Source organism: Falco punctatus (genome assembly GCF_963210335.1).
Source record: "Falco punctatus genome assembly, chromosome: 6".
In the NCBI taxonomy this organism is placed as follows: domain Eukaryota; kingdom Metazoa; phylum Chordata; class Aves; order Falconiformes; family Falconidae; genus Falco; species Falco punctatus.
The window spans coordinates 65,221,531-65,249,314 of NC_137585.1; the positions used below are offsets into that span (position 1 = coordinate 65,221,531).

At 39.1% G+C, this 27,784-nt stretch overlaps 1 long non-coding RNA gene across 1 annotated transcript in view; it reads left to right on the top strand.

Moving 5' to 3' along the window:
- The window catches only part of LOC308065768, a 57,499-nt gene continuing 29,715 nt past the window's right edge, over window positions 1–27,784 (top strand). Inside the window, exon 1 of the long non-coding RNA XR_013928915.1 lies at window positions 1–27,784. This exon is cut by the window's right edge and continues 11,135 nt beyond it. This is a non-coding gene — a long non-coding RNA (uncharacterized lncRNA).

Here is a 27,784-nt window from a genome sequence, read left to right on the forward strand (position 1 = left end):
ACTCGAGAAATTGAATACACAGGATAGGAGAGGAAAAAAGAAATACCTAAACCAATTTTCTATTAAGAGATACAAGTGAGTTGATTTAAAAGTACTGCAAATCCAGTCAACTGTAGGAAATTCTTCTAACCAGATGGAAACCAAGGATTATTTTTGTTCCTCACCAGTGTGGTCTGTTTTGTCTTTCCTATAATGAATTCTGTTTTTTTCTCAGGCAACGCTAAAAAGCAACATCCAAAACAATAGAAATAAGGAGATCATACCTGATTTACAAACAGTAGGTACTTTGATCTGCACCATGATATTCAAACCCAGATTGTTTTACACTGGTTTTAAATCATAGAAACATAGAATAGCATGTTGGCAGGGACTTCAAGGATTATCTGGTCAAACCTTTCTTGGCAAAAGCATGTTTTAGACAAGATGGCCCAGCACCCTGTTCTAAAGATAAATCTCAAGAGTGTCCAGTGTTTGGGGAATCCATCACCTCCCTGGGGACATTATTCCAATGGCTGATTTTTCTCATTGGGAAACATTTTCTTCTTCTGTCCAGTCAGAATCTTCCCAGCAGTAACTTGCACCCAAAAAGAAAGGATTTAACCTAAAGCCTTCCACATTGTAAGAAGATGCCATAACCATAACACTATATAATCTGTTATCACAGTTCCTGTCCTCTATAACCTACCCTCTCTTGACTAAAATCTACATTTCTAAGGTCAATTTGACACCTGTTTTCCCTCTTTCTCTGGCTTGATTATACATAAAGATGATATAGAAAATGGAATAGTTTTATCACAAACACATAAAACCCCCTCACGTCTGCCTTCACAGCCTTTCTGAAATTCAGTGGTCTGGATTCTTGTCTTGAATCAGCAGAACTTGAACTCAAATCCGTCACACTGCAAGTCACGAAGATGCTGGAGGCTAGAGAACAAAGTCCTCGTTGAGGTCATCTTGAACCTCTTTGATACAGCCATTACTGTGTTAAAAATATACCGTGTACATCCAGGCATAAGGTTTCATCACGGTAAGAGAATGAAAAACTTTTTAGAATAGAATAGAGTATTTGACTATTTTGTTCATGATTACCTGAACAGTAATGGCCATGGTGAAGGTACTACATGGTTAATAAAGAGTCTGCAGCTGGACATCAGGGAGAAAAGGGTTTGACATGCAAGGACACAGCGAGAAGGGGAAAAGGATTGTTCTCAAATGTTTTATTTTATTTTTGTCACCCAGCAGAGCTGGATTTTCTCACTTGGCTCTACTTTGTAGTTGAAAGTTTAGAAGTTGTAAGTTTCATTGACATATTCATTTAAAGGGGATGTGGGAGCAGGTCCACCTCGGGTCAGACTGGGATATTCTCACAGGACTGGTTTCTGCCTACAGGGAGAAAGCAGTAACATGACAGTACCTCACCTAGGATAAGGCTACAGCTCAGCCTGGCAAATAAATCTGATCAGAAATATTTGACCTCAAAGACATATTTCTATAATTTTTTCCCGATCTTTTCACACATTCTAAGCCTTTAGCCTCTAGCGTGAGTTTTAGGAGATACCCATTATTCACTAACTGCTGAATTTCATATTTAACCTAGGATGGCTTCTTCGGAGTTACATCTGTTCTTTGATGAATCTTAACTGCAGGTAAACTCTTTTTTTTTTTTTTTTTTTTGGGGGGGGGGGAAGACTAAAAAAAATTTATATATCATAGGATCAAGGACGTGTTACCGGGCAAACGCACTGGGGCTCTGAGAAAAGTTTTGTTGAGGTTTTTTTATAAGGAAACCTGCTGCCATTAGTCTAAATCAGATCTACTCCCTTGCAGAGTTGCAAGCCGGGCATCTGAAACTTGTTAACAGCAGCTGTTGCTGGGTTGCTGTTTTCCTTTTTATTTTTATAAGCAGTGGAATCTTTAGGTCATAACCTGTTGGTTTTAGCTATAATTTCAGAAAGCTTTGTGTTTTAATGTATATTTAGGTCTGGACCAAAGCTTAAATTTGGAAGAGAAACCATTTCTTCTGGTACTGTGTATAGCTTACGGGGAGTGATGCCTGACCCTACAGCATCATAAGGACCAATGTTTTTGCAAAGAACTGCAGACACATGCTGGGCTTGACTGCAGAAACCCACTTCCAATGCCAACTATACTTATCTCCAAAAGCTAAACTCAAATGACTCATCAGACATACTAGATGAAGTACAGAATGTTTTGAATCTGTAGGCACTTGCAGAAATTATTAAAATATATATCCTGTTCACTTGTTTAAAATATCAGCTTGTTTGTGCGCACGTATTTTTGTAGTAGGGTATCCTACCATAAGAATTCAGAAGTAATCCTGAGGAGCTGAAGCTTTACTCTGTTTTGATGTGGGAATTAATTAACCCCAAGGGAAGGGATCTTGCTTCTCTTTTTGACATAGCAGATCTATCTCCTGTCAGGAGTAGGAAAGTGAACTTAGATGGCCCTCAGACTGGAGCCAGTCCTGTAAAATTATGTTCCTCTTAAGATCATGTTTCCATCTGCTCCAGGATATTGCAAATTCTCCAGGATGTTGTGAATTCTGCATTTTGATAGATCTCAGTGGTCACCTACAATTTACTTAAGTCACTTGAGGAAAACAAAGTACTGAATGTTTGTTTCCTACCTTGTAAAGGGGAGCCATAATGCTATTTTTCTTCTTCAAGTGAGGGAAATGTCATTGGATATGTCTAGTAAGGCACTAGGAACCAAGTATAGAAGTCCCCAAGCTAGTGACAATCCAATATGGCATATCCAGTGCCGGGGCTTGGGGTCCAGGATCAGTACTGTAGGTTAAAAAGCTGCACCGCAGAGAAAAATAAGCTTTACCTCCCATGAGACTTACTGTCTCAGGCACAGGAGCAGGTATGGCAGAACTCTGCAGAGATCTGACGTGGCTCAGTAGTGCTTTCCCCATTCCAGTTCTGAGGCAAGCTCAGGAAGAAAAAGTAGACATCTTTGCAAAATGCTGTTGCAAAGGTTTGGTGCTTGCTGTTTGCAAGGAGAGGAAGACTTTACAAGAGCCAAAGATGTGTTCCACTTCTGTTTCTAACTTTCTTTTCTAAGAATTCTAATTTTTATTGGAATTAAGAATCAAACTCTTTTCAGCTCCATGAGATCTTGCTGTGCTTTCTGGCTGTGAAGAATCAGGGTTTTCTACCTTGAGTCCTAATTCAAAATATCCCAGCAATTTCCTTCTAATTCTCTAGGGGAGCTTAATAAGGCAGAATGGCTCTGAAACAAATGGACAAAAATCTTTCAAGTCACTGTTCAGATTAAACCCCTTTTCAAATCAAAACCCAGAAGCTGATGAAAGGTCTATTTTTTTATTTATGTTCCTCACTGAATTTTACTTGCTTTGTATTTTCTCCTTAGTTGTTTCAACAGGTTTCAAAAGTCTCAGGCAAGATAAGAGTCGCTTCTTCCTTAGGCGTTTTGCAAAGAGGCTAATCTCATGGGACAGTCTTAAAATAGCTGAGGTTAGAAAGTCTGCCTTAATCAGTTATTACCCTAGTGACTGTTGATGTCAATAAGTAAACAAGGCACAAAACTATGTGATTCTGGGACCACTATTTGATAGCACAGAGGAGTAGGATCACAGAATCATAGAACCTTTTTGGCTGGAAAAGACCTTTAAGATCAAGTCCAACTGCAAACATAACACTGCCAAGCCCACCACTAAACCATGTCCCTAGGCACCATATCTACACCTCTTCTAAATACTCCAGGGATGGTGACTCTACCACCTCCCTGGGCAGCCTGTTCCAATGCTTGACCACCCTTTCAGTGAATGAATGTTTCCTAATATCCAAATTAAACCTCCCCTGGTGCAACCTGAGACCTTTTCCTCCTGTCCTATCACTTGCCACTTGGGAGAAGAGACTGACCCCCACCTCGCTACAGCCTCCTTTCAGGCAGTTGCAGAGAGCAAGGAAGTCTCCCCTCAGCCTCATTTTCTTCAAGCTAAACAACCCCAGTTCCCTCAGCTGGTCCTGGTAAGACTCTAGAGTAGGGGTCCTCAAACTTTTTAACCAGGGGGCCGGCGCGTGGATGAAGTGGCAGGCAGTCATCTGCGGCTACTTGGTTTCCCCCCCCAACCCCTGGCGGAGGCGGGGTGGGTGAGGGTGGGGGGTTCTGTAAATACCGGGGGCCATATTGAGGACCCTGGGGGGCCATATCCGGCCTGCAGGACGTAGTTTGAGGACCCCTGCTCTAGACCCTTCACCAGACTCGTTGATCTTTTTTGGACAAACTCCAGTACCTCAGTGTCTTTCTTGTAGTGAGGGGCCCAAAACTGAACACAGTATTCAAAGTGCGGTCTTACCAGAATGTGTTGAACCTTGAGCTCTATTCCTTCTGGAGAAAAACAAGGTGAAAATATTCTCTAGTCACAGACACATCTTCAAAGGCTGCTACACATCACCCAAATACAACAGTATTGGCATCTCACATGTTGTAAGGCCACCTCATCTCTGCAACAGCCCCAACTGTAAGAACAGATTAATCACAAGGTTTTGTCTTGGTACGTACACATTAATACTTTTTTAATTCTCTCATGAATTTCAGTCAGATTATAACTTGGAATTCTTTTTTTTCTTATTTTCAGATTTGAATTCAACTTTTCAACTTGTGTTGCATTAAACATAAGATATGTTTTTGGTAATAAGGAAGGCACCTAAAAAGGTTTGGCTCAAGCTTTTCATTAAGTCATTTGGAAAGTTGAAAAAAGATATGAAAATATCACCAACTGTAAAAAATAGGCAGAAAGTGGAAAAATGCATCTTTCCAAAATTTTGTAGATTAAAACCACATAAGAATGAAATATTTCTGTCCTCAAAACCATCTCTTTATTTTCCAGTCATTTTCTGTAAGATGATATTAGGTCATGGAAAGAACTGCAACAGGGTACCATGCCTTTGTCTCACTGAGACCTTGGAAGAACTTGCAGTTTGCATATGTAGCAGCTGGAGGAAGGAGATATCACTGTTACATAAATGTTTTTGTTATTTCTTAGCAATCCTAACATAAAATAGACCCTCTACTGTTTCCTCCTTCCTGTCAAGTCATTCATTCAGGATCTTCCGCATGAATCTAGTACCCTCACATTCTGTCTAGCAACAACTCTCCTGACCATTTAAATACAGAACCTTTGCTTTTTTTGAGTTGTTTAGAAAAGATCAAGTTAAAATCTATACAGGTATGTTTCCAATTTGAAACTGATGTATATTACACAGCTCTGCCTCTGGGTGATTTCTCTTAGGCTTTTTCTCCACATGTGATGCTCAGACACTGATTTTTAGAAGAAAGTGAGTAATACATAATGGCATAGCAAACTTTGTATTTTTCATTTCAGCAACAGCAAAATTCATGCAGCACTTGACATGAAATAAATTAGTAAGTTGTTCTAGCAGTGTCATCATCATGCTCAATATTTGTTTTGACTGAGGATTTCAGGTTTAGGTTCAAAGCGACACTTCTAGCTGTTATCATTTGGGGAGCTGAAAAACAACCCCTTACATGCCATTTCTACCCTTTCAGAGGTGCATTAAGACATTATTTATTTATTTTGGACACTGAAAGAATAGCAACAAAACCAGATAATGGATAAAGGTTTTATTTAGTCAGGCAAAATGCAAAGGAGTTGCTTTTGCTGCATGATTTGAAACGCAAAATCTGTAAAACAAATGTCTTTATCAAGTTACTTAGTAATGATTCTGTTATTTATCAAAAACTGTAGTCCCTGAATTTCAGAAATACCCAGACTCTGTATCATGCTTATAGATTATTAGTCTTATAGACACATGAAAATGATAATGATGAATACTTCCTTCTTAAGACACAATGATGGCATGCTATGTGGTTGTCACATAACAGACCATCATAAAGAGGTTTTACTAAGGACCAAAGCACATCTGATACATTTCAAAATGAAAGAAACCCCAAACCAACAATCAAAAAACCCCTCAAATTTTATCCATATATTTAATTTCATAAGTTAAAAGAATGCAGTCTTAGAAAATGACATCTTTATCAAATATATACATTAGAATATAGTACACAAAGACAAAATGTCGTAAACCATGTAATTTTCAAGTATTTTTCAACAATCTTTTCCTATGTGCTACTCCATGAGACCAAACTGAAGGGAATTAACAGCTTAGAGATGCATTAATTTGTCTGGGATTTCTCTCACTGTTACTGCTGCATAGGGAGGAACAAAACCAGTTGCCTGCTATAATGGCTTTGGCTTCTGCCTCTATAAAGATGTTTGTAGTTGCACAAGAAAGTACAGTTTAGGAAGCCTGAAACCACTCTTTGTTTTTTATAGCACCAATAAATGCAACTCACTGGAGGAAAGAAGGGAAAATCGTACTGGTGTAATAAGTCCTTGCATCTTAGCAGTTGGATTTAGAACCCGAGTCATGCAAAAGCAAAGGAGCAAGTTTTTACCTCTTCTTAAGATAACACTGAAGGTTTGGTCCTGGAAGGTGCTGACTAATCTGACAATGACTGTAGCCTGAGAAAAGGCTTTGACCATTGCCTGGGTGCCGGGCTGCAGAGTGATTCTGTCTGAAAATGTGGTGAGGGAGCAACTGGCACTAAATCTGGCTCCCTGAGCTCACCTGCACATCAGTTCTGTGCTCACCTCTCTGCAACGAGGGGCTGCCCAAAGCCCCCCCAGCTTAAACCCTGAGCTGGGAAGAAGAGACCTCAGGTGAGCAGGGGGGAGTAAACAGCTCGGTGGGGTGTGACCTGGCTGCCAAGGTGCTTTGCTGCACGTAGGCACGTTCCAGGGCAGAACCTGGGTGGATGAGCGATTGAGTATAACCAGCACTGATGTATGCAATGGGGGATCTCACCTGGGGTCTGTGCTTTTGTATGGCACAAATGACCCAGCATAGCACTTATATATGTGTTTTCAGTCAATATAGGATCAGAACTAGGCTGTTAAACATCTTGTAGGATCAAATGCTAAGTCTTGAGACTAGAAGTCATAAAAAATGTAGGTTGCTCATTCATTAGAGGAAACCCAAACACAAACTCTCCAAAGAATTAGTTCACTGTTCAATTAACATGAATGGTTGACATTGCTGCTTGAGCAGTAGAATTACCCCCACAGTGAATAGTATAGTTTTGTGATTTCTGCACTGTTAATACATCTCAGGCAGATCCCTGGGCTGAGACATTTCCATCCTGTGGATCACCAAAGAGTTGATTTGTCCTTTGCAAGGAACAGTTAAAACAGCATTGAAGAGTTATTACTCACATGATAGCATGCCTTTTGACTGCATAGCAACCAGGTTCATTTTACGAAGAGCATAACACTAGCAGCTCCAGACTCATGTTAGCTTTGGTTGATTTTTTTTTTTTATTCTTCCTTTCTGTGGCAAGTTGCATACATGACAGGCCAAGCTAACTGCAGCGAAAGGGATGGACGTGAACATTTCAGTGAAGTTAATTTATCTCAGGCTGCCCATGTCTTAAGTCAAAACCCTGCTGGCTTTTATTACAGAAGGAAGCCATCTGACTCAGGTATGTTCCCTGTAGTCATTGAAAAGTGAGACCATCATTTCAGAGGTCTTTGCATGGTGTCTAAATAAATTGCATATATGGTTGTATCAACATTTTACACTATTGTGAGTCAAATCACTTTAATGTAAGATTAGCTCCTGATTCTTAGTATACTAAACCTTTAATAGACTTACAATTTTGAAATTGAAAAGATCAAAGCAATCATAAGCAGTGTGTATAATAAATAGTTTGGAAAGACTGCAATCTTTCTAGTATATATTTTTCTTTATTTGTTAATCTGCAGGGAAGGAGCAACATTCCATAATAACAGAAGGAAACAGGATTTAGCTACACAATATGGTATTCATAAGTCAGTTCCAGCCTATTCCCTCCCCTTTCTTTTCAGAAACTCATAACTTTCTCAAAATATATTTGAGGGGCTGAAAATACCTGTGCTTGGAACCAGCTGAAAGGTAAATGTTTGGAGTTTTATATATACGTTAATTTTATTTTTTTTTTAAGTTAAGATGACTGAGTGTGAATTATTCAAGAGTGAACCTAACACATTCTTTCTTGTATATTTCAATTAAAAATGTAGTTAGGACAAATAAAAAAATATTAATGATCAAAACCTGAAACACAGACCTGTGAACATGCCTAAGTGCATTTATAATAGGAAGTAGTCTTATTTCTTTTGAAGGTTTGAAGTGGCTGAAGTTATATGCAGAAAGTTGAATATGTGCTCAGCTGTCTTAAAATTGGGGACCATACTTTGCCCTTCATATAGTATTTAATTATTAAACAAAATGTGTATCAAAATGCTTAAGGAATATGAAAAGCATAGGTATTTTTCCAAGACAGTTTTATTAAAATGTATGCAAAGGAATTTTTATTTCTGTCCCCCCTTTTTTTTTACAGTTCTTTTATTAACTTAATCTCAGTTTAATCTATATCTTGCCAAATTTAAGCAGTTGGAAGACTGGAATCCCTAATCCTCAAAAAGGTGTACAAAAGAAATCAAGTTTGAAGGAAACGAGACAACTAGGTCTAAAGTCATATATGCCTGAACTCAGCATTTGCATCCAATTTAGGAGGAACTTAACAACGTCATCCTAAACTTTTCAATATTTCCCATAGTCTGAGACATCTTAAGATGACAGCAATTTGAGTAGGAATAATGACAAGAATTTCTAAAATGTGTTACTATTCGTATTATTTTTGTTGTCGTATTAAACAACAAACAGTAATGAGTGGTAAAAAGGGAAACTGAATTTTGAGATGGAGTTAATTCTGAAAATTCAACCTGAAATACTAGAATTTCTAGCTTCTCAGTTCTTGATATTTCATCTTTTTTTTTTTTTTTTTTTAAGGATAGATACAGAATTACAAATAAGGGGGTTTTTATGTCTAGTAAATCAGTATGAAACTACTGCCTTTCATGATTTTGTGAAAAACCAGAAGGGGAGGAATATATCTATTTTGCACTGGAGGCAGATATGCTGATCAAAATTCTTAAGATCAGCAATTTTCAGAAGCCATAGGTCTGATAACAGCAGCTCATTACAATGCATTCTTTTGGTGTTTGATAAATATGAAAGAAATCCTTGTGTACCTTAAAGCATGTAAATGTTTATGATTTACAGAGTATCAGATTTCAATCTTAACTCCCATATTTGAATACCACAACTTATATTCATATGATTTACCCATTTTTATCAGTTTCGACCAGTGAATTAGCACGCTGGCAGTCCAAAGTTTTATCCCTTTATTTATTTTTTTTTTCTTTTTAAACTTATAGTCAAATGAGTTTCAGGATCTAGCCTACAAATTCTGATTGATTTGGCACAATGAGAGATTCTGATTATTTTGGGTTTTTTTCCTCTCCATGTCGCAGAATCTGTTTTTCATGACTTGTCAAGCAATCTCTGATTAATTTGCCTCGTGGTACATGGGGCAGAATCTAGTCTTTTTCTTTTACATTTCCCAGAATATGTTTGACAATTCACTGTGCACACTCCAGTACCCTGGCACTGCTCGCTGGCAAAGCCCAGTGTATCTCCTCAACCGTGGCTGGTGACTTGTGCTCAGTTCAATTCTGCCATGAACATTTCTAACCAATATGTAACCCCCCTGCTTGTTAAGGTCTCTGCAAAGTGTTGTCCTATTAACCATTTTGTTGATGCCTCGTTTGCCTAACAGAGGATGCACCCTGGAAATGGAAAAGCAATCCAGTAATTATCAATATTTAACACAAGGCTACCACGTATTTCTGCACTTGCGGTCAGCAGCGATGAAGGCAGTGATTTTGCCAGAAAAGCTAGCGTTGTTGAAATGACATTACCATGTGACTGTATGTATGGCTTCCAAGAACAGAGAATTTGGAGAGTTGGAAAAGACCTTTTTTATCTATTTATTGCCCCTCCCTCTGCCCCCTACTTCCCACTCCCACCCCCTGATGCATTTACGGTCATGAGACAGGAAAAACAGAGGATGGCAAACTTGGTGGTACCCTTGATTTCAGTCAGCCATATAAAAATGTAGTTTATAAAGTCTTTTCTATTTGTCAGCATCTGTACATGCAATGAAAATAGCACTGTCCTTTCTCCCCCCCACCCCACCCCCCGGCCTTGGGGCTCTTCCTGGTCAGTGAATTTGACATGTCCAGTAAGGGTCAAAAAGAATCTACCAGATGCTTTTATTGCTCATCTTAATAAGCAATGGTAAAAGTGTCTTAGAACATTTAAAAATGGAAGAACTTTTAAAATGAGGTCTTTGTATATATGCTGTTAAACCAGCATGGGTGTGTGACTCAATCCTGGAAGAATCCAGAAAATCTCTCCCTGAAGCATCCAGTCTGTTACACATTATGTTCTGCATATGTCTAGGAAAATCCAACCTTTAAGGCCTACACAGAAATATATGACTTCTCCTTAAAAATACTGCTATTTCCTATTATTTTTTTCTTCAGCTGAAAAGTGCCGTCTACACACAGTGTCTTCTAGAATTTGCCTCATGTTTGCTGGAAGGACAAAATACCACAAGATCTTCATCTTATATCAATTTTGCTAAAATTAACCAAAAGGTGTACAGAGTGTCCTAATCCTGAGGTGACAAAAGCCCAGAGTTTTACAGTGATGCCTGCACCCAAACTTTTGTTTTTCATGACCCTGTTTGCTGTACTGAGCTGCAATCTTACGTGGACATTCAGGACAGATCCATTTTGCAGGTGGTTGTGGATTCATGGGAGGGTGTGATCAGCTGATGATCTGTTGCTGGGATCCCCCATTGCTGTGTAGTATTTACTGTTTTACCTCAGACCCCTCAGCTGTTCTTCACAAAGCCAGGATAAACAGTAGTGGCCACTCTTGTTAAATTTCTGGGTTTTCCAGGTGGATATTAGCTACGATTGAGCAACACTGGCATGTTTGAGAGATATGAACAGAAATCTTCAGGGCTAGTTGACCTCAATAGTAGGATATCACCTCTTCCTACTTCTCTTGGTATTTTATCACTGAGGCTGAAAGCAGTCCAGAAATTAGTATTCCCAGACTCCACACATGAATGAACCCAATTCTAATTTACATCAGAATGTAGCAATTCAAATAAAGTTTTAAGTTGCTGTACATCAAAAAAGGACTAGGAAAAATAAAAAAAATGTCCTCAGGATTTGATTCATGGTCTACATTCCAGGGTCACCAAAGCCTCAGTTTCAGGGACTCACTGCTGAGGTGGTATTTGAGGGCTATATTCAGATCTTCCTTGACTTAGATCACTCTTGCAATGACATTTTTAATGAAAGCAAAAGTTTTTATATTAATATAGATATTTAATTTTTGATTTGGTTTTAGCTCAGGCTGTTTTAGAAGTTTCCTGTGCTTTGTACCATGGGCTATATTCATGCCGTCTCAAGAACACTTGGCACAGAGGGTGGGTTGCAGACCATGGCTGGTGTTGGCCACCACAGTCTGGTGTAAGGAAGGCTAATTTAAATATAGTCAGGCAAATGACATAACCCATAAATCCATCTTACCACCCAAAAAGGAACAGATTAGATGAGTGAACCTTTGAAGTGAAAGGTGAGCAAACCTACTGTACTGCTGTATCTTAAACCTATTTCCCCTTCCTGCCATGAAAGAACTCTCTGAAGTGCATCCGCTTAATTTCCCGTCTTTGCTCACCGCACAACAACTATTTGTCTGTCTTGCCCTTTGAAAACAAACATATTTCCACATTTAAAAAGGAAGGCAGAAGGAAGGATTTTTCTACCAAAATTCGTTTTGCTCCCTGAATTTTGTGTACGAGGGGTGGTTCACAGCAGCATGCCTCTTGGGCATGGGTTCTTCCACAGAACTGATGTCACCCCCCAGGGTGATTCAGGCCTCCCACCACGTGAGTCAGCCTCTGTAAGAGCTTATCTGTCCCCATTGACTACAGGGGGAGCCACCAGCAACCAGGATCCTGATCAAGGTGACTGAGTGACTGTGGAAACCCAAGCGAGCTGAATCGCAGCCTGGGGGTTACTAAGTAGATTATGAACATGACACTGCTTTTTAGGATTCAGCATTGCATTTTCTCACTCAACCAGGCTGAACCAGGGCTGCATGCAGTGTTCATTTTTCTGATATCCAGGGACATTACTCATGTCCCTAGCCATGAAATATGAAAAAAACAAGGAAAAGACTTCAGAGTCCCCCCTTCCCAACTGTGCTAAAGCCTCAATCCTGTGCTGTGCAGGGTCTCTTTTGAAATGCAATTTGCCAAATGAGATTTTGATAAATGATGATTCTACCATGTGAGGCAATAATAGCCCACATCATTGTTTCTAAAATCTTTAGCAGTCTCCTTGCTTGTCTGCTGCAGTATACAGCATTTCAGGGAAATATACTGTGTCTTCTTTAAAGCAGGAGGACTTGACAGTGTTTTTGAGAATGGATATCATAGCATGGATTGTACAAGCATGTACAGAAGCATTTAAAACTAGCAGCATCTGAGTATAACTTTGCAAAGTTAAATTACTGTAATGTCAGAAGGATAAGAAATGTGTTCAGTGTTATGAAATGAACAGATATCCTTGTGCCGTATTCAGTCCTTATCATTTAATGGCATATAACAATGTTTTGCTGTTAGACAAGCAATCAAATTTTTTTTAATGTAAATAACCTTGTCTTAAATCTATTCTACTCTGATCACTGCGTGACTGTAAAAAAAACACAGTGCAACATAATTTTCAAATGGTTTTCAGTCTAGCGGGATATGTGTCAGTTGTGGGTGTCTTTCAGAAGCAGGAGGTTTTAATCTAAGCAAAGGAGATCAATGCACAGCACAGGAAGGAAAAGGCATTGCAAGAGTCTTTGAGAAGTTTTAGGCTTCTCTTCCCCTCCCAGCCCTTTCACTGCCCTGTGATATTAAACACGAACTGCTGCCCTTGGCAATGCTGTTTGTAAGTTACAGAGGAATTCTCTACATTGAGGCAAGGATTAAAGCAGAACTAAGTAGCAGAGTTGTTTGAGGGCTTCCTCCAAAGCTCCCTGAAACCCATGTAAAGGTTCCTGCTTTTTTGTGGTTTTGTATTTTGTTTGTTTTTTTCCCTTTTTTTCCAGCAAGCCCTCAATCTATCCTTAACACCCCCAATGAACAGCCTTCAGATTCCTTCTGCTGTTTGCTTTAAGCTTTTGCTCATTCTAGCCATTCTTCCACACTTCTGTGGTCCAGGCAGTTGGTAAAAGAACTATAGAAATCACGTGTCCTGAGACTATGTGTGTACCACAGAAACTGGAGGTTTTGCTCTATCCCAAACTAGAACAGTTCTTTGACAGAAGTATAACCCTACTACAGTGCTTAGTAAAAGAAGCTCAAGTCTAGTTTGATATGCCACTGCGATACAGATGACAATGTCAGCATTTATCAGTGCATGGGAGACCAGATTTCAATCCTTGGTGTCTCCTGGACACAATGATTTGGTTTGGTTGTGGTAGTACTGAGAAGCTCTCTAAAAATCAGCACCTCGCACTGAAAAAACACAGAGAGGCTCAGAGAGATTGCAGTCTAAATTGACAAGACAGGTGAAAGATGGGAGGGGAAATAAAGGCAGAAATATATGAAATAACCACCCTGCAAGGTAAATCCATAGAAGATGTGGAACAGGAATTCAGATCTCTCAGCTGCCACTGTGTTCATGCACCATTACCCAGCTGCAAGCTGAAGCCTCCACTGCTAAATGCAAGGCTGGGACAGAAATCACAACATACTAAAAGATGTGTATGTTGCTTGGAGTGTAAGGTTGACCATAGACCATGGCAACCAGGGCTGGACTTCTGATCTTGATTCTACTCTTCTGCCTGACTATGGTCAAATCTACGGTTGTGTTACAACAGTCTCCATGTCAGCTCTGTATGAGCATCCGTGCTCCCCAAACACAGCAGCAAGTTGTTCAGACAAACCCCAAGATCCCCCAAAGTATTGGTTTTGGTAATAATGCATCATCTTTAGTTTTCTTACAAGAAACTGTTGAAGATAAGGTGTTTTTTGTGGAAGGTTTTCATGGCAATGCCCAAAGGAGATTGGCTGAACGGATCAATTTTTGTAAAAAATTTTAAAATGTCTCCAAATGTCAGTGATCATTTGTTTGATTTGGTGTTCCCTCATTATAATTTTGTAGTTTAAAATTCTTTGAAGCTCCATTTTCTCCCACCTTTGGTGCTAAGGTGGGAAACATTTTGACAGACTGTTAGTTTTCTAAGAACAAGTGTCCTTTCTGGGTTTTTTTATTTGTTTTGTTTTGTTTCAAGTTTGGTTATAAAATGACTCATACCTATACTGACACCCACAGACAGTATCTCTAAAAATGATTTAAACAAAATGTATTGCATTTTGCACCTTTTTTCCATTGTTCTTAAGAACTGCGTTTGTTCTCATTAAGTCTTAACAAAGATCAGATTGAGCTAGAACTTGGGTAAGAGAGGTGATAAGTTTGCAGATAATAATGCATCTCATCAGTCATGAATTGCACAAATTAATCTTCAGATAGGGGCATGTCATACAAGAATTTACATGCTAGCACTTTAATTGTCAGAAGCTAGTTTCTATTAGGCAGATGGACTGTGAATGAGTAACAGCATTTCCCATTAGTGGAGGGAAAAAGAAAAATTAAGGTAAGTCCAAAAACATTAAGAAAATGCTTTGATGATGTTGTTTAACTTAGCTTGTAATGAGGAGTAAGAGCAAGGCCTTAAGTGAATTAAGACCAAGTCTGCTTTGTTTAATAAATGCTTTCTCTGCTTAGAACAAAAGATGTGTATGCAAAAAAGGTAGTGAATAGAAGTATTATACAGGAAAAAGCATGCAGAAAAGGAAAGATCTATTTAAAGGAATACTTTGAAAAGGACAAAAAGAAATTCTCTGAAAAACACTGTTGATTATTTGTTTGGATGAAATTTGAATATTTCATTTTTTTCCGACCGATGCCGGTAAAAAGTGGGTTTTTCCTTCCTGTAATGAAGTGGACCAGAAGGGCCTTTACACTGTGCGTGGTTTGATTTGCATAGGGAAAAAACATGGTTGCCAGATGCGGGCCACAAATCGATTACTGATTTTATGCTGTACTTAACTTTTTAGCATTTCAGAGCATGAGCTGATCACCATGTGGCTTCAGAAAAGTCCATGTCCACACCCCGGCATGTCCTGGCAAAATGCAATCCTACCTTCATGAGATACCAACCCTCTGGGTTGTGCTGGGAAGGGGAGTGGTAGCGGCTCACCTAGCGATGCTGAGTGGCGTGGTCCATTGCATGCAGCTGTTAAATAACTGGGACAACCACTGGGGCTATTAAAGATTCACCAGACACAGATTTTTGAGAATAAAAGGATTTGGGCCACACTCTCACTTGGGATAAACTGGCTTCCAAGCGTAGGTATCGGTGAACAGCACCGGTTTATACCAAGTCAGAGATTATATTATATGTACACGCTTTCGTTGTCATTAAGGACTTGTTCAGTTGCTAGACAAAGCTCTGCAGGTCATTAAGGTTATAGTACTTTGTACTGTCGTGCTTGTCAGTTATCATCTGAAAGCATTTTTTAAGTATTTATTACACTTTAAAGAAAAATTACAAGGCAGCAAGCCAGAGGCAGCTCAGAATTATTACAACCTGTTGTTTTGAGGGTGAATAAAGGAAAGAGAATATGTTTTGCCTAAGGTTACTATGAATCAGAAAAAAATGAGGATTAAAATCAAGGTGATACGACTGCTAATCTTTGGCTTTAATAACTAAACTGCGGCAGATCCTACCTGTGCTCAGGGTTCATGACTGTCATTTAGACAATTAATTGAATAAAAGCTAAAGCAAGGATCAGTCCTCATGCTTGTTACATTTAGGGGGATTTCTTATCATGGATCTAAATGTGACATAAAACCCTAATGAATCTCGTCAGCACTCGGATACATTCTAGATGCTGTTTCCTGACCAGGACTGAAAACTCTGGCTGTGATCCATCAAAGTAACAAAACAGATCAATAAACATACAAATCTTGTCATTTAAAGAGATGACAATTTGTTTATATAAATTTACTGTTGTCTGTGTTTGCAGCAACAGAGGTTTAGGACTTCAGAAATAATCTGTCCCTTTCTTGCAATACTGTCCAGACACTTGGGGTAGTTCTGTTGTCATGCTTTGTTTACAAATAATTTATACATGTACAGAGAGTATTGCACCGTTTTATCTTAGCACATGAAAGCATTGGCTTTTGGGATGCTATACCATGTTTTGATCTATGATTTCTCTGATCAGCTTGTCTTTCCTTACTATCTGTGTAAATAGATGACAAACTCTCTATTTTTGTTTTAATTTTCTCTAAACAAACCCCATGACTAATCTGTAATTCGTTTGCTTGTTTTTAATGTATTTTATATGGCTCCTTTTCCTACAGTTGTTTTGTTTTGTTTTTTATTTTTGATGTTTTTTAAAAGTGAAACACACTGATAACATTCCCATTTCCTAACGCCTAATAACATTTAATGTCCTATATTACAAATGATCCTGTATATCTTGAACTGATGAGATATTTTGCCTGAGAAATATTTTCACATTACCCCAGCGAAAATATTTTTATACAAAATATACTGAATAATAACTCATTTCTGAAAGTTTTCATAAGTGGTAAGTCACTAGGAACAAGCAAAAGTTTTTGCTTTAATTCAATGAAGCTGTAAAGCTTTTGTCTGTTTTCCTCTTTCCATCAGAAATACTAATCTTGAACAGTATTTGGTCTTGTTTTGAGAAAGTAGAAAATTGCAAAATTGAATAATCTTTAGATGTAAGGATTGGATTACATTTTCATTCAGTGTCTTAAATTATGTAATTGTAATAGAGGCTCTAAGAAGAAGTATACACATGAATTGTTGCTTTCTCTTTTTATTCCTCTGCTTGTTATCTCATAAAATTTCCCTGTCTTTAAAAACTGCATATGTATGTACAAAGCAAGGAAGAAAAAAATTATCTTCCCGATTTATCTTCTGGCCACCCCCTCTATGGCTACCTACTTCCAAATTGTTCTTCCAGTACAGGATATGAGGATGAATGAGCTCCTCCACAGTTTTGTCAATCTTGTTTTTTAAAAGTGAATGTCTAAATGAAGTCAGATGAACAAAGTCCTGAAAGCACCCAATTGCCTTTGCCAGTTATAAAAGGCATCCAGGATGACTAGTGCAGTGGCACACACAGTCATCTCCCAACCCCACAACAACTCGATCCCGTCTAGGATAGAGATAAAGCTTATCAAACGGAAAGCCACTACCAAACACCACCACACTTTAGGAATTTCTTATGTGTAGGAACATCGTAAGTTGTGGCAAGATTTTTCTTTATGTCATGACAGGTTATTATGGTGGGGGCCGATTTCAGCTCTAGTTTTTCTAGTGACTTCAGTGAGATTTAGATCAAATGTCAAACTCCTTGTTGTCTGAGGTTTTTTGGTAAAGTCAGAAAATCTGTCCCTTTAACACACACAAAATTCATAAGTTGCAGTATACACATGGCTGGAAGAGATACTATATGGTAACCAGTAGGATTAATTTGACTCACAGAACGAGGTGATGAATCTGCAAGTAAAATTCCTCAACATCATAAGACAGAAAGTTAAACCAAATTTCCTAATATACATATTTTAGATAATTATGTTTTAGGCCTTGCTTTGCATATTTGGTGAAAGAAACATGCGTTGCTGAGCAGCAGAGAGCACAGCATTCATTTAGTGGTAAATGGGATAAACTCTGAGCACTTGAGAACTTACAAGGAATGCAGAGGAGTCCTTTCAGGATCCTCCATGGTTTACGGTGGTAGATATTTGGTAACTAACCAGAAAAATTATGTTAACAGTCATCCGAAAACCTGTTGCAGCCAACCTAGGAGTAGAACATATTTTGCAGAAACAGAATGGTTACAATCCCACCCTTTGTGTGTTTGATTCAAACACACCAATGTTATATACTGCAGGCTGATAAATGGAACTGAAATATCGGTAAAAGAACAGAGTTTTTAACCATGCATAACAGAGAAACAAATTGTTAAACTTACTCAATTCTAAAGGCCTTTTCCATAATTTTTGCTAATGTAAAAGACTCCTGAGGCAACAAGACAGCTTACCTGCCAGCTTTGACATTTCTATAACCAAAGCAATATTTCAGAAGCCTTGCGCTATAAATCTGATGTTGATTTGAATTTCCTGAAAGTAATAAATGATGCAATTAGAAAACAAACAAAAAGGTGAGAATAATTATGCTGTTTATTCTTCCATGATGATAAGGTGAGCTTGACAAGACAGAATGCTCTTCCTAAACCCAGAGTCTGCCTATGCTTGCAATTGATCTTAGGAGTTAAAGGTTTTGTTTGCATTTTTAACGCACCAAGTTAAAATGTATTGCCTTGATAGAGATGTTAAGAAGCAGTTTGCTTACAGTATCTCATACCCCTCATTTTATATTCCTTTCACTGCAGAATTTCAAAAGCATTTGGGGGTATATTATCTATGTAGAAGTAAGTCTTACACTGCAATAATTTACAGTAGCACAGCTTTTAAAATCCCTTCTCAACAGCTCTTTTCTGCACATTATCATTCATAAATTGGAATTATTGCATTGTTAATTAATTGTAGAGATTATTTTTTTTAAATAAAAAAACCTACAAAAAGTAAGAAGGCTGGTTTTTCAGCTCCCTTTTTGCATGTGTAGGTGCAATCAAAATCAAAGGCTGTTCTGCTAAGCACCATTTTGCAACCCATTGATTCTTGGATTTTCTGAGGCTTCATCGTGCATAGTTTGCAAGAATCAGAGCAAAATGTTGTGCAGCGTTTTCTGTGGATATTGGTGAGTCCAATCCAAAGCCAGCTATGCTTCAATAGGTGTGGGTAGACACTCTGTGGTCAAATTAGGACCCAGCCCTCAGAAAGCGCTAGGAATTGCCAGACTCCGCTCTCTGTCTCAGTAGTTTCTTACAGATATATTTGTTGTGTAGATGATCTGTTGGGTTGTTTCAGAAAAAAAAAAAAAAAAAAAAAGCAAAACCCAAAACACACAAGTTTATGAACAAGTGAGTAGCACTTGCTCTAGTCTCCTCAAAATCTAGGTCTGGGGAGCTCTATTGTGGTTTCTATTCCATCCATTTCACAAAAACTTATCATAATTTTGTCTTGATTTTTCCAGTGTCGCAGGTACCAAGACCTCAAAAGCAACACCCTAGGGAAAGCAGTAGCCATTTTAGAGGTCTAATGAAACACCTTGTGCTTGTGCGTAGATGCAGGCTGAATAGCAAACCCAGCAGCTGGTGGTTGATCATTTGATTCAGGGCACTTTGCTTTATCTTGTAACTGGGAGCTGTATTGTGCCACTAGAGTTTAAGTTGAAGTTGCAGTGAACTTAAGTAGTTCAGTCCTCATTCAGCTTAGCAGAGTTTAGCTTACAGGAGGTGTCTCAAAGGTGCTAGTGGATTTGATTTTGGAGTCACCAAGTGTCATGTTCATGCTAGTCAAAGTAAGAGGAAGGCACCACTGAATTCTTCAAAAATCAGCTCGGAAGGGCCATCAGATCTGTATTGCAGGAGATACAGAATATCTTTGCTTGACTCACAGTGGTTTCCTATGGTATTCTCCAGGAGCCACATAAACCCCACCTAATGATTCTCTTCTAAGAGTTAGACATTTTCTGTAAACCAGACTGAAGAGTTTCCTTGGTAGGAAATGGAAAAGGACAGAACTACCCTAGAGTGTCAAGTCATGCTGTTTGCTTGAGATATCTCTTCCAGGACTAGGTGGTACTTATACCTTCTCTCCATGCATGTGCATTCATCCTAGATGGCAGCTTCCAAATAGATGTCTAACTAGTAGGCAACTAGGGCCAAGTCAGATGAATCCTCCTTGCCTTTGGGGATGATAACAAAAAGCTCAAAAGTTGGTCTGTGTGCAACAAAAATATAAATAAACCCCTGTTTTTGTCAAAAAGCAAATCTGAGGTGATCTTGCTGAATGATTGGTTGTCCACCTGCTGTCCATTCCTCCCCCACAGTTTTTGGGGTGGTTTTCTTTTTTTTTTTTCTTAACTTATTGATTTTTTAAAAATTCATCAAAAGAGTAGTTCAGAAGATATTGAATCCTGAGGAAGTCTTTAAAAATAGGCAGCTGAATAACGAGAAAGCTCTGATTAGTCTGGACTGAGGGAAAGGCCCTGGTATGACACAGTGCCAGGGAGGTCATGGAAGGCATAGATGTAATTGAATGTCCGGCCTGTGGGAAACCTACACTGAAAGGCTTCAGAAGCAGAATTCAGTAGTTTCACAGGTCACAGAACTTAATGTTTGGCTATTGTGTGTGCAGTAGAAAATAGAAATCTCAACCCATAACATGGATGTTTCAGTTTTAATTCAATAATAATAACAGCACCAGCATCAGTTTAAAAACAAACAAAAAAAAAGATCAGTAGAAAGATGTTAAAATGAGAAGATAGTCTGTTGTTTTGCACAGAACCACGACTGTATGTTTCCACTGGGCTGTCTTTGTACTCATTTGCACCAGGCGAGGTGGGAGTAGAAGTCTGTGCCAGTGTGGAGGACAGTAACGATTTCCACCCACTTTGCTCTCTGACTGTGCGGAGCGCAGGGCAGCAGTGAATCAACCCCAGTAACTCCATTCCTGAGCTCTGAGGTTGCTCTAAATGCTTTCATCACCAGGTTTTGTTTTGCCACATCTTATAAAAATGGCCCTGCATTTATTGTTCTCAGAGTTTTACTGTTTTTTTCCCACTGCATTGCTATGAAAATTGTTTCATTCTTATTCTAATATTGTGGGCTTCAAGAATAGATCTCCTTGCCTAGCATTCCTCTGAAATATGAAAGAAATGCCCTCTGCAGCAAGCTTAACACTGCTATCATCTGCATAATAAAGATAGGCTGTATGTATAGAATATGCATACACATGTATAAATTTATACTGATATACTCTGTGGATACAAAGGTAAACAGAATAAGAATCACAGCAGCAGAATAGGGGAAGAGACCTGTAACTCAGTGACTGACATGAAGAACAGATCTCATCTGTCAAATGGCCGAATTGAGAGACTTTTATGAACATCTCTTCTAGGACAAAGTACTTTATATGTGAAAAATAAATGTATGCAACCTGATAGTGTGGTTTGATTTCCCTAACAATTCCGTAGAAAAGTTGTTTCTCATTCTTTCTTTCTTCCCCACTCCCACCCCCCCTACCCCACCCCCCACCCCCCGGCAGTTTTCTCTCACCTCCTTTTTTCAGAACAAAATAAAATGATTGGATTGTTAAAAATACATGTGCTAAATTTTGGATCTCGATATGGGTAAAATTATCTACTTAGTCATGAGTTCAGATACTCTCAGACCTGCTCTAAACATCTCACAAATAATTAAAAATAGTACAGTTACATCAGACACATTGTTCACCTAGATCTGTGGGGAATTTGCTTATGTGATTGCTATTGCTTTTTCTTGAGAGATGTAAAGTAAGGCAGAAGTGTACAAAGCTTAAAATTTATCAGGGTTATATCATCAATGTTATTTCCACAAACATTGGTTGTCAAGAGTCTGCTAAAAAGAATGTCTGCTTACATTCAATTGCAGAATCAAATATCAGCTTGCTTAGTAAAACAACGCAAAAACTAACTTCTACTGGAAATTGCCTGACAGTATATCTTGCAATTAAAGTTTTGCCATGGGCATAGGGCCCTGATTCAGCAAGGCACTTGTGTATCTCACTTCACTCATGTGATTGTGCCCCAGTTGAACTCAGTGGAACCGCAAACATGATCAGGTTTCATGTGGGCTCAAGAAGTTTGCTGAATCAGCACCTGAGAAGCAAGAAGATGTCCTTAACTGTGGAATCACGTTAATGACTCAATAAAAAATAATAAAAAAAACACCAGCTCAAATTTTCAGCTAAAGACTTTCCTTTAGGAGGTGATGTAATATTGGGCACTTTGCAATGCATCTGCTTGCATCAAATCTCTTTTCCTATTCATTTGATGACCTTTTTCCACTTAGTAGCGACACGTGAATTTTGAGCTTGTTTTATGTATCTTTTATTGAACCCACTGTGAGTTTCTGATCTACCTTTCAGCCAGGCTAAGCTCCAGTAACCAGTAACAGGTAGATTCTTGTTTGAAAACAAGACTTTTTGAATGAACGTGACTTAGTACAAGGTTCATTTGACTGGAATAGGAGGTGGCACTTTTCTAAAGCTGAGGTTCAGACATCACCTTGTCCCCAGTTAAGGCATTTTTGAGTCCTAACAGCACAAAGGCATCACTGAAGAAGCTAAAAAGCAGGATTTTTTTGCAACAGACTCAAGTAGAAGCAGCTTTAAAAAAAAATATGGAAAAAAGGGAGGTAAAAAGCAAAACTTAAATAAAAGGGTTGGATTTGCGTATGTTCTTTGAAGCTTTTCTTTATAGGCAAAGAATAAATGTGCAGAGAGGGGAGAGGGGAAAAGGAACCAAAAATAATTTAAGAAAACACTGAGTTCTGTCTTTGAATTATATAAAAGCAGCTGCATTTGATTTAATTTTTCTTTAGCATAATGTGCTGTATAATCACTGGCTTCATCATCCCCTGGGCCTAGGCTTCCTCTTAGCACAAGCTTTGGGAGCTGTGCCACAGGGGAGGCAGAATTTGACCCATGCTTTGCTTCAAAAATAGACTGTTACCTCTGTCACTGCTCTTCCCTCTTATAAACTCTTTCATTTGAGATGCTAAATGGTCCTAAAAAATATTGCTTGTGATGCCATCAGCCTTGTCCCCTCTAAGATATCAAAAGGAATGATTAATTTACCAAAAAGGTAAAAGTCCTCCACACCCCTAAGGCTCATCAGCTGGAAGAATAAATAAATGGAGGTAGGAGAAATGCTGCAATCTGCCAAGAGGACTGACTACAGGATGTGTTTCAAGCCCACTTCTTAACACAGAGCATGGTTGGGGGAGGGAGGAGAGAGGGAGGAAGAGGGTGAGGGACTGCATGGAGGGGGATGAACTTGTTGAGCAGTACATTTAAAGGCTGGCTGTCTTCCAAGGTAAAGCCACTTACTTTCACAAGGGTGGAAGAAGGCTTTGCCAGGGGAAGATTTGTCCCTAAAAAAGCATTAGTGAGAATTTGAAATAAAAACAGTGTTGAAAAATGCCAACGTTTTTTCAGTTATCAAACAGGGCTAAATGATACGTTAAGGTTTATTATTTTTTTTCACCTTTTCCAAAACATAACCAAAGAGGACTGTGGAGTTTCAGAGATTATTTTAGCTATGAATATATATATACCATGAACAAATGATATTAATTGAGTCTGCTTCCACACGCAGTAAATAAGAAAATTTATAGCACCTTTACTGAAAGCAAAATCAGAACAAAACATAGTCATTTTAGCCTTTAAGCCTGAAAATGCAAATAAAATGAGTGAAAGCAAATAAATAATAATTTGTTTCTCCTGCCACCTGGAGCACTCAAAATGTACTCTAAACATTGTTTAATTAAACCTCAGTGGACCCAGGTTCAGTAAAAGGAGAATTATTTCTTAACTGCTTGTTTGAGAGGGGAGAGCCTTTGGCTGTCAATTACTATAAATTACACAGAAGGCAAGCGTGGACAAGCAGGATTCAATAGCCTTTAGTCAGCCTCATCTTCACAACTCTGGAAGGCAAAGTTCTTTTTACAGTAGGACTTGACTCTGCAAGCCCTGAAGTCATGGTTAAAGATCCCATTGACTTCCCAGGCACAGACCCAGACCCCCAGTGCCCATGGGGTTAGGGGTTAGCACTTAGCTTTGCGTTAGAGCTGTTTTGCTGCGCCAATACTTTTTCTCTTTCTTTTTTTTTCTTCTTTTTTTTTTCTTTTTTTTTTTCCCCAAAAAGTGGATTTCCCCCCCCCACATAGTTCTGAACGTGGTTTCAATGTACTCATCTAGTCATCTTCCTGAGATCAGTTTTACCTGATAAAAGTGCAAAGCTATTATGGCCTTATTTGTCAATTTGGTGCATGTGGGAGAAATGCACGATTGAATGTTGAGGTTCTGCAGCTCCTCCAGCAAGCAGTGATTCATTAGGACATTATGTGGTAGGTAGTTGCACTCTGGCATGCTCTAGACATCATGTATACCGCCATTTGAAACAGAGCAACATAATAAATCCTTTTGTTAATAACTCTAAATGATGACTTATGCCCTGGAAATTCCTTTTCCTCCTGGCGCAAATAACTATAATCTCTGTGGTACTGCAGAATGGAGTAGACACCCTAATACCTTTACTGGAACTGTAGCAATATGTACCTCATTAGTAGGCCACAGATCAAACTATTAGAAACGTGGTGGGAAGCAAGCTAGGATTTGGTGGGATTTATAAAAGGTCATCTGCAAAAAAGCTTTTTGGTTCTGTAAATGCCTCTAATCAACTGACTTCCCGCCCAGTGGGCACGGGGAAGACATTTTATCCCATTGAGCAGACTAGTTTGGCAATGGTGATTACATGGGCTTAAAGCTTTACGTATCTCATCAAAGCTGCAGCAGTTCCTACTGGTAAATTAACCTTAGTGTTTTGTGACAGAGAAGAGGAAGCCCATCAGCTCATCTTTGTTTCCTTTGCTCTTTATCTCTCCACAGCGTTCATAGCAGGAGGGAGAGGAGAACTAGAAAACATTGCAATATTGGCCACAAGTGAACACTGTGTAGTTACCCTGAAGCAGTTCAGAGGGTCAAAACCTTAGTCCTGTTATGATATAACCAGGAGAGCATCCAGCAGGTCGGTGGGACCTTCCACTTAGAATGCACAGTAGCTGCATCAGCCAACTGCATCCTTTAAAGGAGTCTTCAGGTTCACAAAATTTTATATAGTGTTTCTCTTTAAAGCAAATCTATATCAATGATTGCAAGCGTAGGTCAGCATTTTTATTCTGGCATATGAAGAGGGAAACTGAGGCAGGAGATCAATTCACCCAAGCCCATCTTGCAAGGCTTGCGGGTGCTGAACCAGTGTTACCACTCCTGAAGCCACAGGAGTTTAGTCACACAAGGAAAGAATATTTGTAATGTCTGACCTTGCCCATTCCTTGCAAGGAAACCCACTCACTTGCTAAGTTCATCAAGAGAGAAGATCTTCTTTTATCCTATCTGTGCATACTTTCCAGCCCTGGAGCCCCCCATTCTCCCTGGACATCCCAAGAAATTTCTGCATACTCTTCAAGGCCATGGTATATCCTCTGCAGACCAGAATGGTGCTGGTACTTCTCCTACCAGACAGGAGGAGTAAGATGCAGGACGCCTTGCCTAAATCCAAGTCAGAATCATCCTTACTGGTATAAAAAAGTTTAAGTATTGAATATTTTTTAAAGGCACAGATTAGCTCCTGGCTATGATCTTTGTCTGGTCTTTGGTTGATTCCTCTCAGCTCAAAAAATAACTTTACATGCAGATGTAGCAGACAAAAAGCCAATGAAAGGAAATCTGAAGCTTGGCTGGTGCTTATCCAGTTTTGTTTTAAAACCCACACGTGGGAAATTCCTTTTTAATCAGCCCCTCCAAGGCCTGGAATATTTGTGTGTGTGCATAAGCTGTCGAGATCCAAAGGTGCTAAGCTAAATGGTCCACCTTATTTTAAAAAGATTCATACAGAAATGTTTCGACAGAGTTATTTCCCTGATGTCTGTATCAAGAAGATGTTTTGCCATTTCAAAGGGCATGCAAAGCATGAAAGAGGAAGGAAGAGTGGTTCTCTGACAGCTTTACTAGTGAGAGTGGTGTGACAGTGAGGGCCAGCAGGCTCACATTAGAAAAATGAGGTTCCCTTCTTATCTAAGCCTGTTACCGAGCCCAGTTCATTTCAATCTTTCTAGGTTTCTGTTTACTCACCTGCAACACAGAAATCATGGGGTTTTTTAAATTCCTTAGAACTCTTTTTTGTATTTTTTCTTTTCCTTGAAAATGACTAACCTTTTCAATTTGATAGCATCTTTCTTCTGCATAACTTAGGAAAACAGGGGACAGATTGTCCATATGGTCTCAGTTCAGGCACTTCATCGAAGTTAGGTACTTAGGGAAGAAGGAGGCTATGTTGGGATGGGTTAAGGACACTTGACTTAAGAGGATGCCAGCATCCAGAGAGCTTGTGTTGGCCTGCAATGGATTTCCAGGGGGAGGAACAGGACTGTGCGCAGAGAAAAAGTGACATTCTCTGAGTTCGTAGCAGCAAGTATCAGAATCAGTAATTCGGTGTTATTTGTAAACTCAGTATTTGTGAGGGCTCTTCCTTTCCCACTTCTTGATCTCAGGCTGAGCAACACCAAGGCTGTTATGAGTCACTGTGCTATCCTCCGAGAGAAGGGAAGGCGCAATTCTTTCTTTTAACAGCCTACGCGGAGGTTTGCTGCTCATGGCAAACGTTTGTGGTCATTACCTCCCTCCATGGACCCTGTTGCTTTGAGCTGAGCATACAGACCACAGTCAGGGCCACTCTTGCTACAACCCCTTATCACCTCTTTCCATTTTCAATACAAGGTCATAACAAGAACAGGCTATGAAGGATGCAAACTTGAAAGGAAAAGGCTCTGCCTGCATGCGTGTTGTTAAATATGTTCACCTGATGACGGTCTCTGTAGCCCTCATTAAATGGTCCAAAGCATCTGGTTCCACAGAGCTTGGACCTTCCTACACAGCCACAGTAGCAAGGTGCTATGCTGTTTCCATCTGTAAAGACTTGGTTCCCAAGGGCTGCCTTGCAGTCATAAAAAGTTTTTTTCTGTTGCTAATTTATTTTTATTTTCTGAAATAATGCAAAGGCTATGCTGAAGTCCACCAAAACATTATTTCTATAGTAGAACCTGAAAATTTGTGTTCCCCAGCTGGTCAGTGCTAAGAGGCTGAGTAGGGTGTGTGAGGGTAGAAAGCTCACTGGAATAGTGTTGGAGGATTGCATAAGGCAGAACAACCCAAATCTGGAGCAGTTTCGTCCTTACAGTGTTTCACTTGTGTTCCTTGGAACTACAGTTGCATTTAATTCTGCAGAGGTCTCAATTCACTCCCAAAGAGAAGACAAGAGCAAAATAACTTCTACAAAATATGGACGCTGAGGACCCAAGGACCAGGAGGTAAATGAGGATCTATGTTTTACAATGGTGGAAATGTACCGAGTGGATTTTGGCTCCCAGCTCCCACCAACGTTCAGCTCTGTTGAAGCTCCACAGACAAGATGTGGTTTCTGGGAGAGTGACTGTTGGCAGAAGAACCAGGTGGAGAGAAAAATAAATGAACTCAAATTCCCCCAAATTTCTTGCTGCAGCAATCTTCTTTGGTTATCTAGTCAGACAAAAATGGGTGATAAAATTTTATCAGTGTGTAAGAATAAGGCATGGGGAAGGGGTGCCTGTCCTACATCTGCCCAGCTCTTCTCTAGTAAGATGAAGATAACACAGTTTCAGGATATGTTAATATCTCAGTGCAGGCTTCTGCTCTGGAAGCATTCAGACAACAGCTAGGTAAAGGACTTTGCAGGGTAATTTCCCTTTCAGAAAGGGCAATTAAAACTGCAGTATTCTTATCTCCTCACAACTTACATTGTTTTAGAACCACAGTATAAAAAATATTACTGAATGGAATTTCTGAAGGATTGGTAGAAATCAATATAATGTATCTTTTGTGTTAAACACCTTAGAATCTATTTTCCTGCAATATAAATACATTTCTAATATCCCTAATGCTGATAAA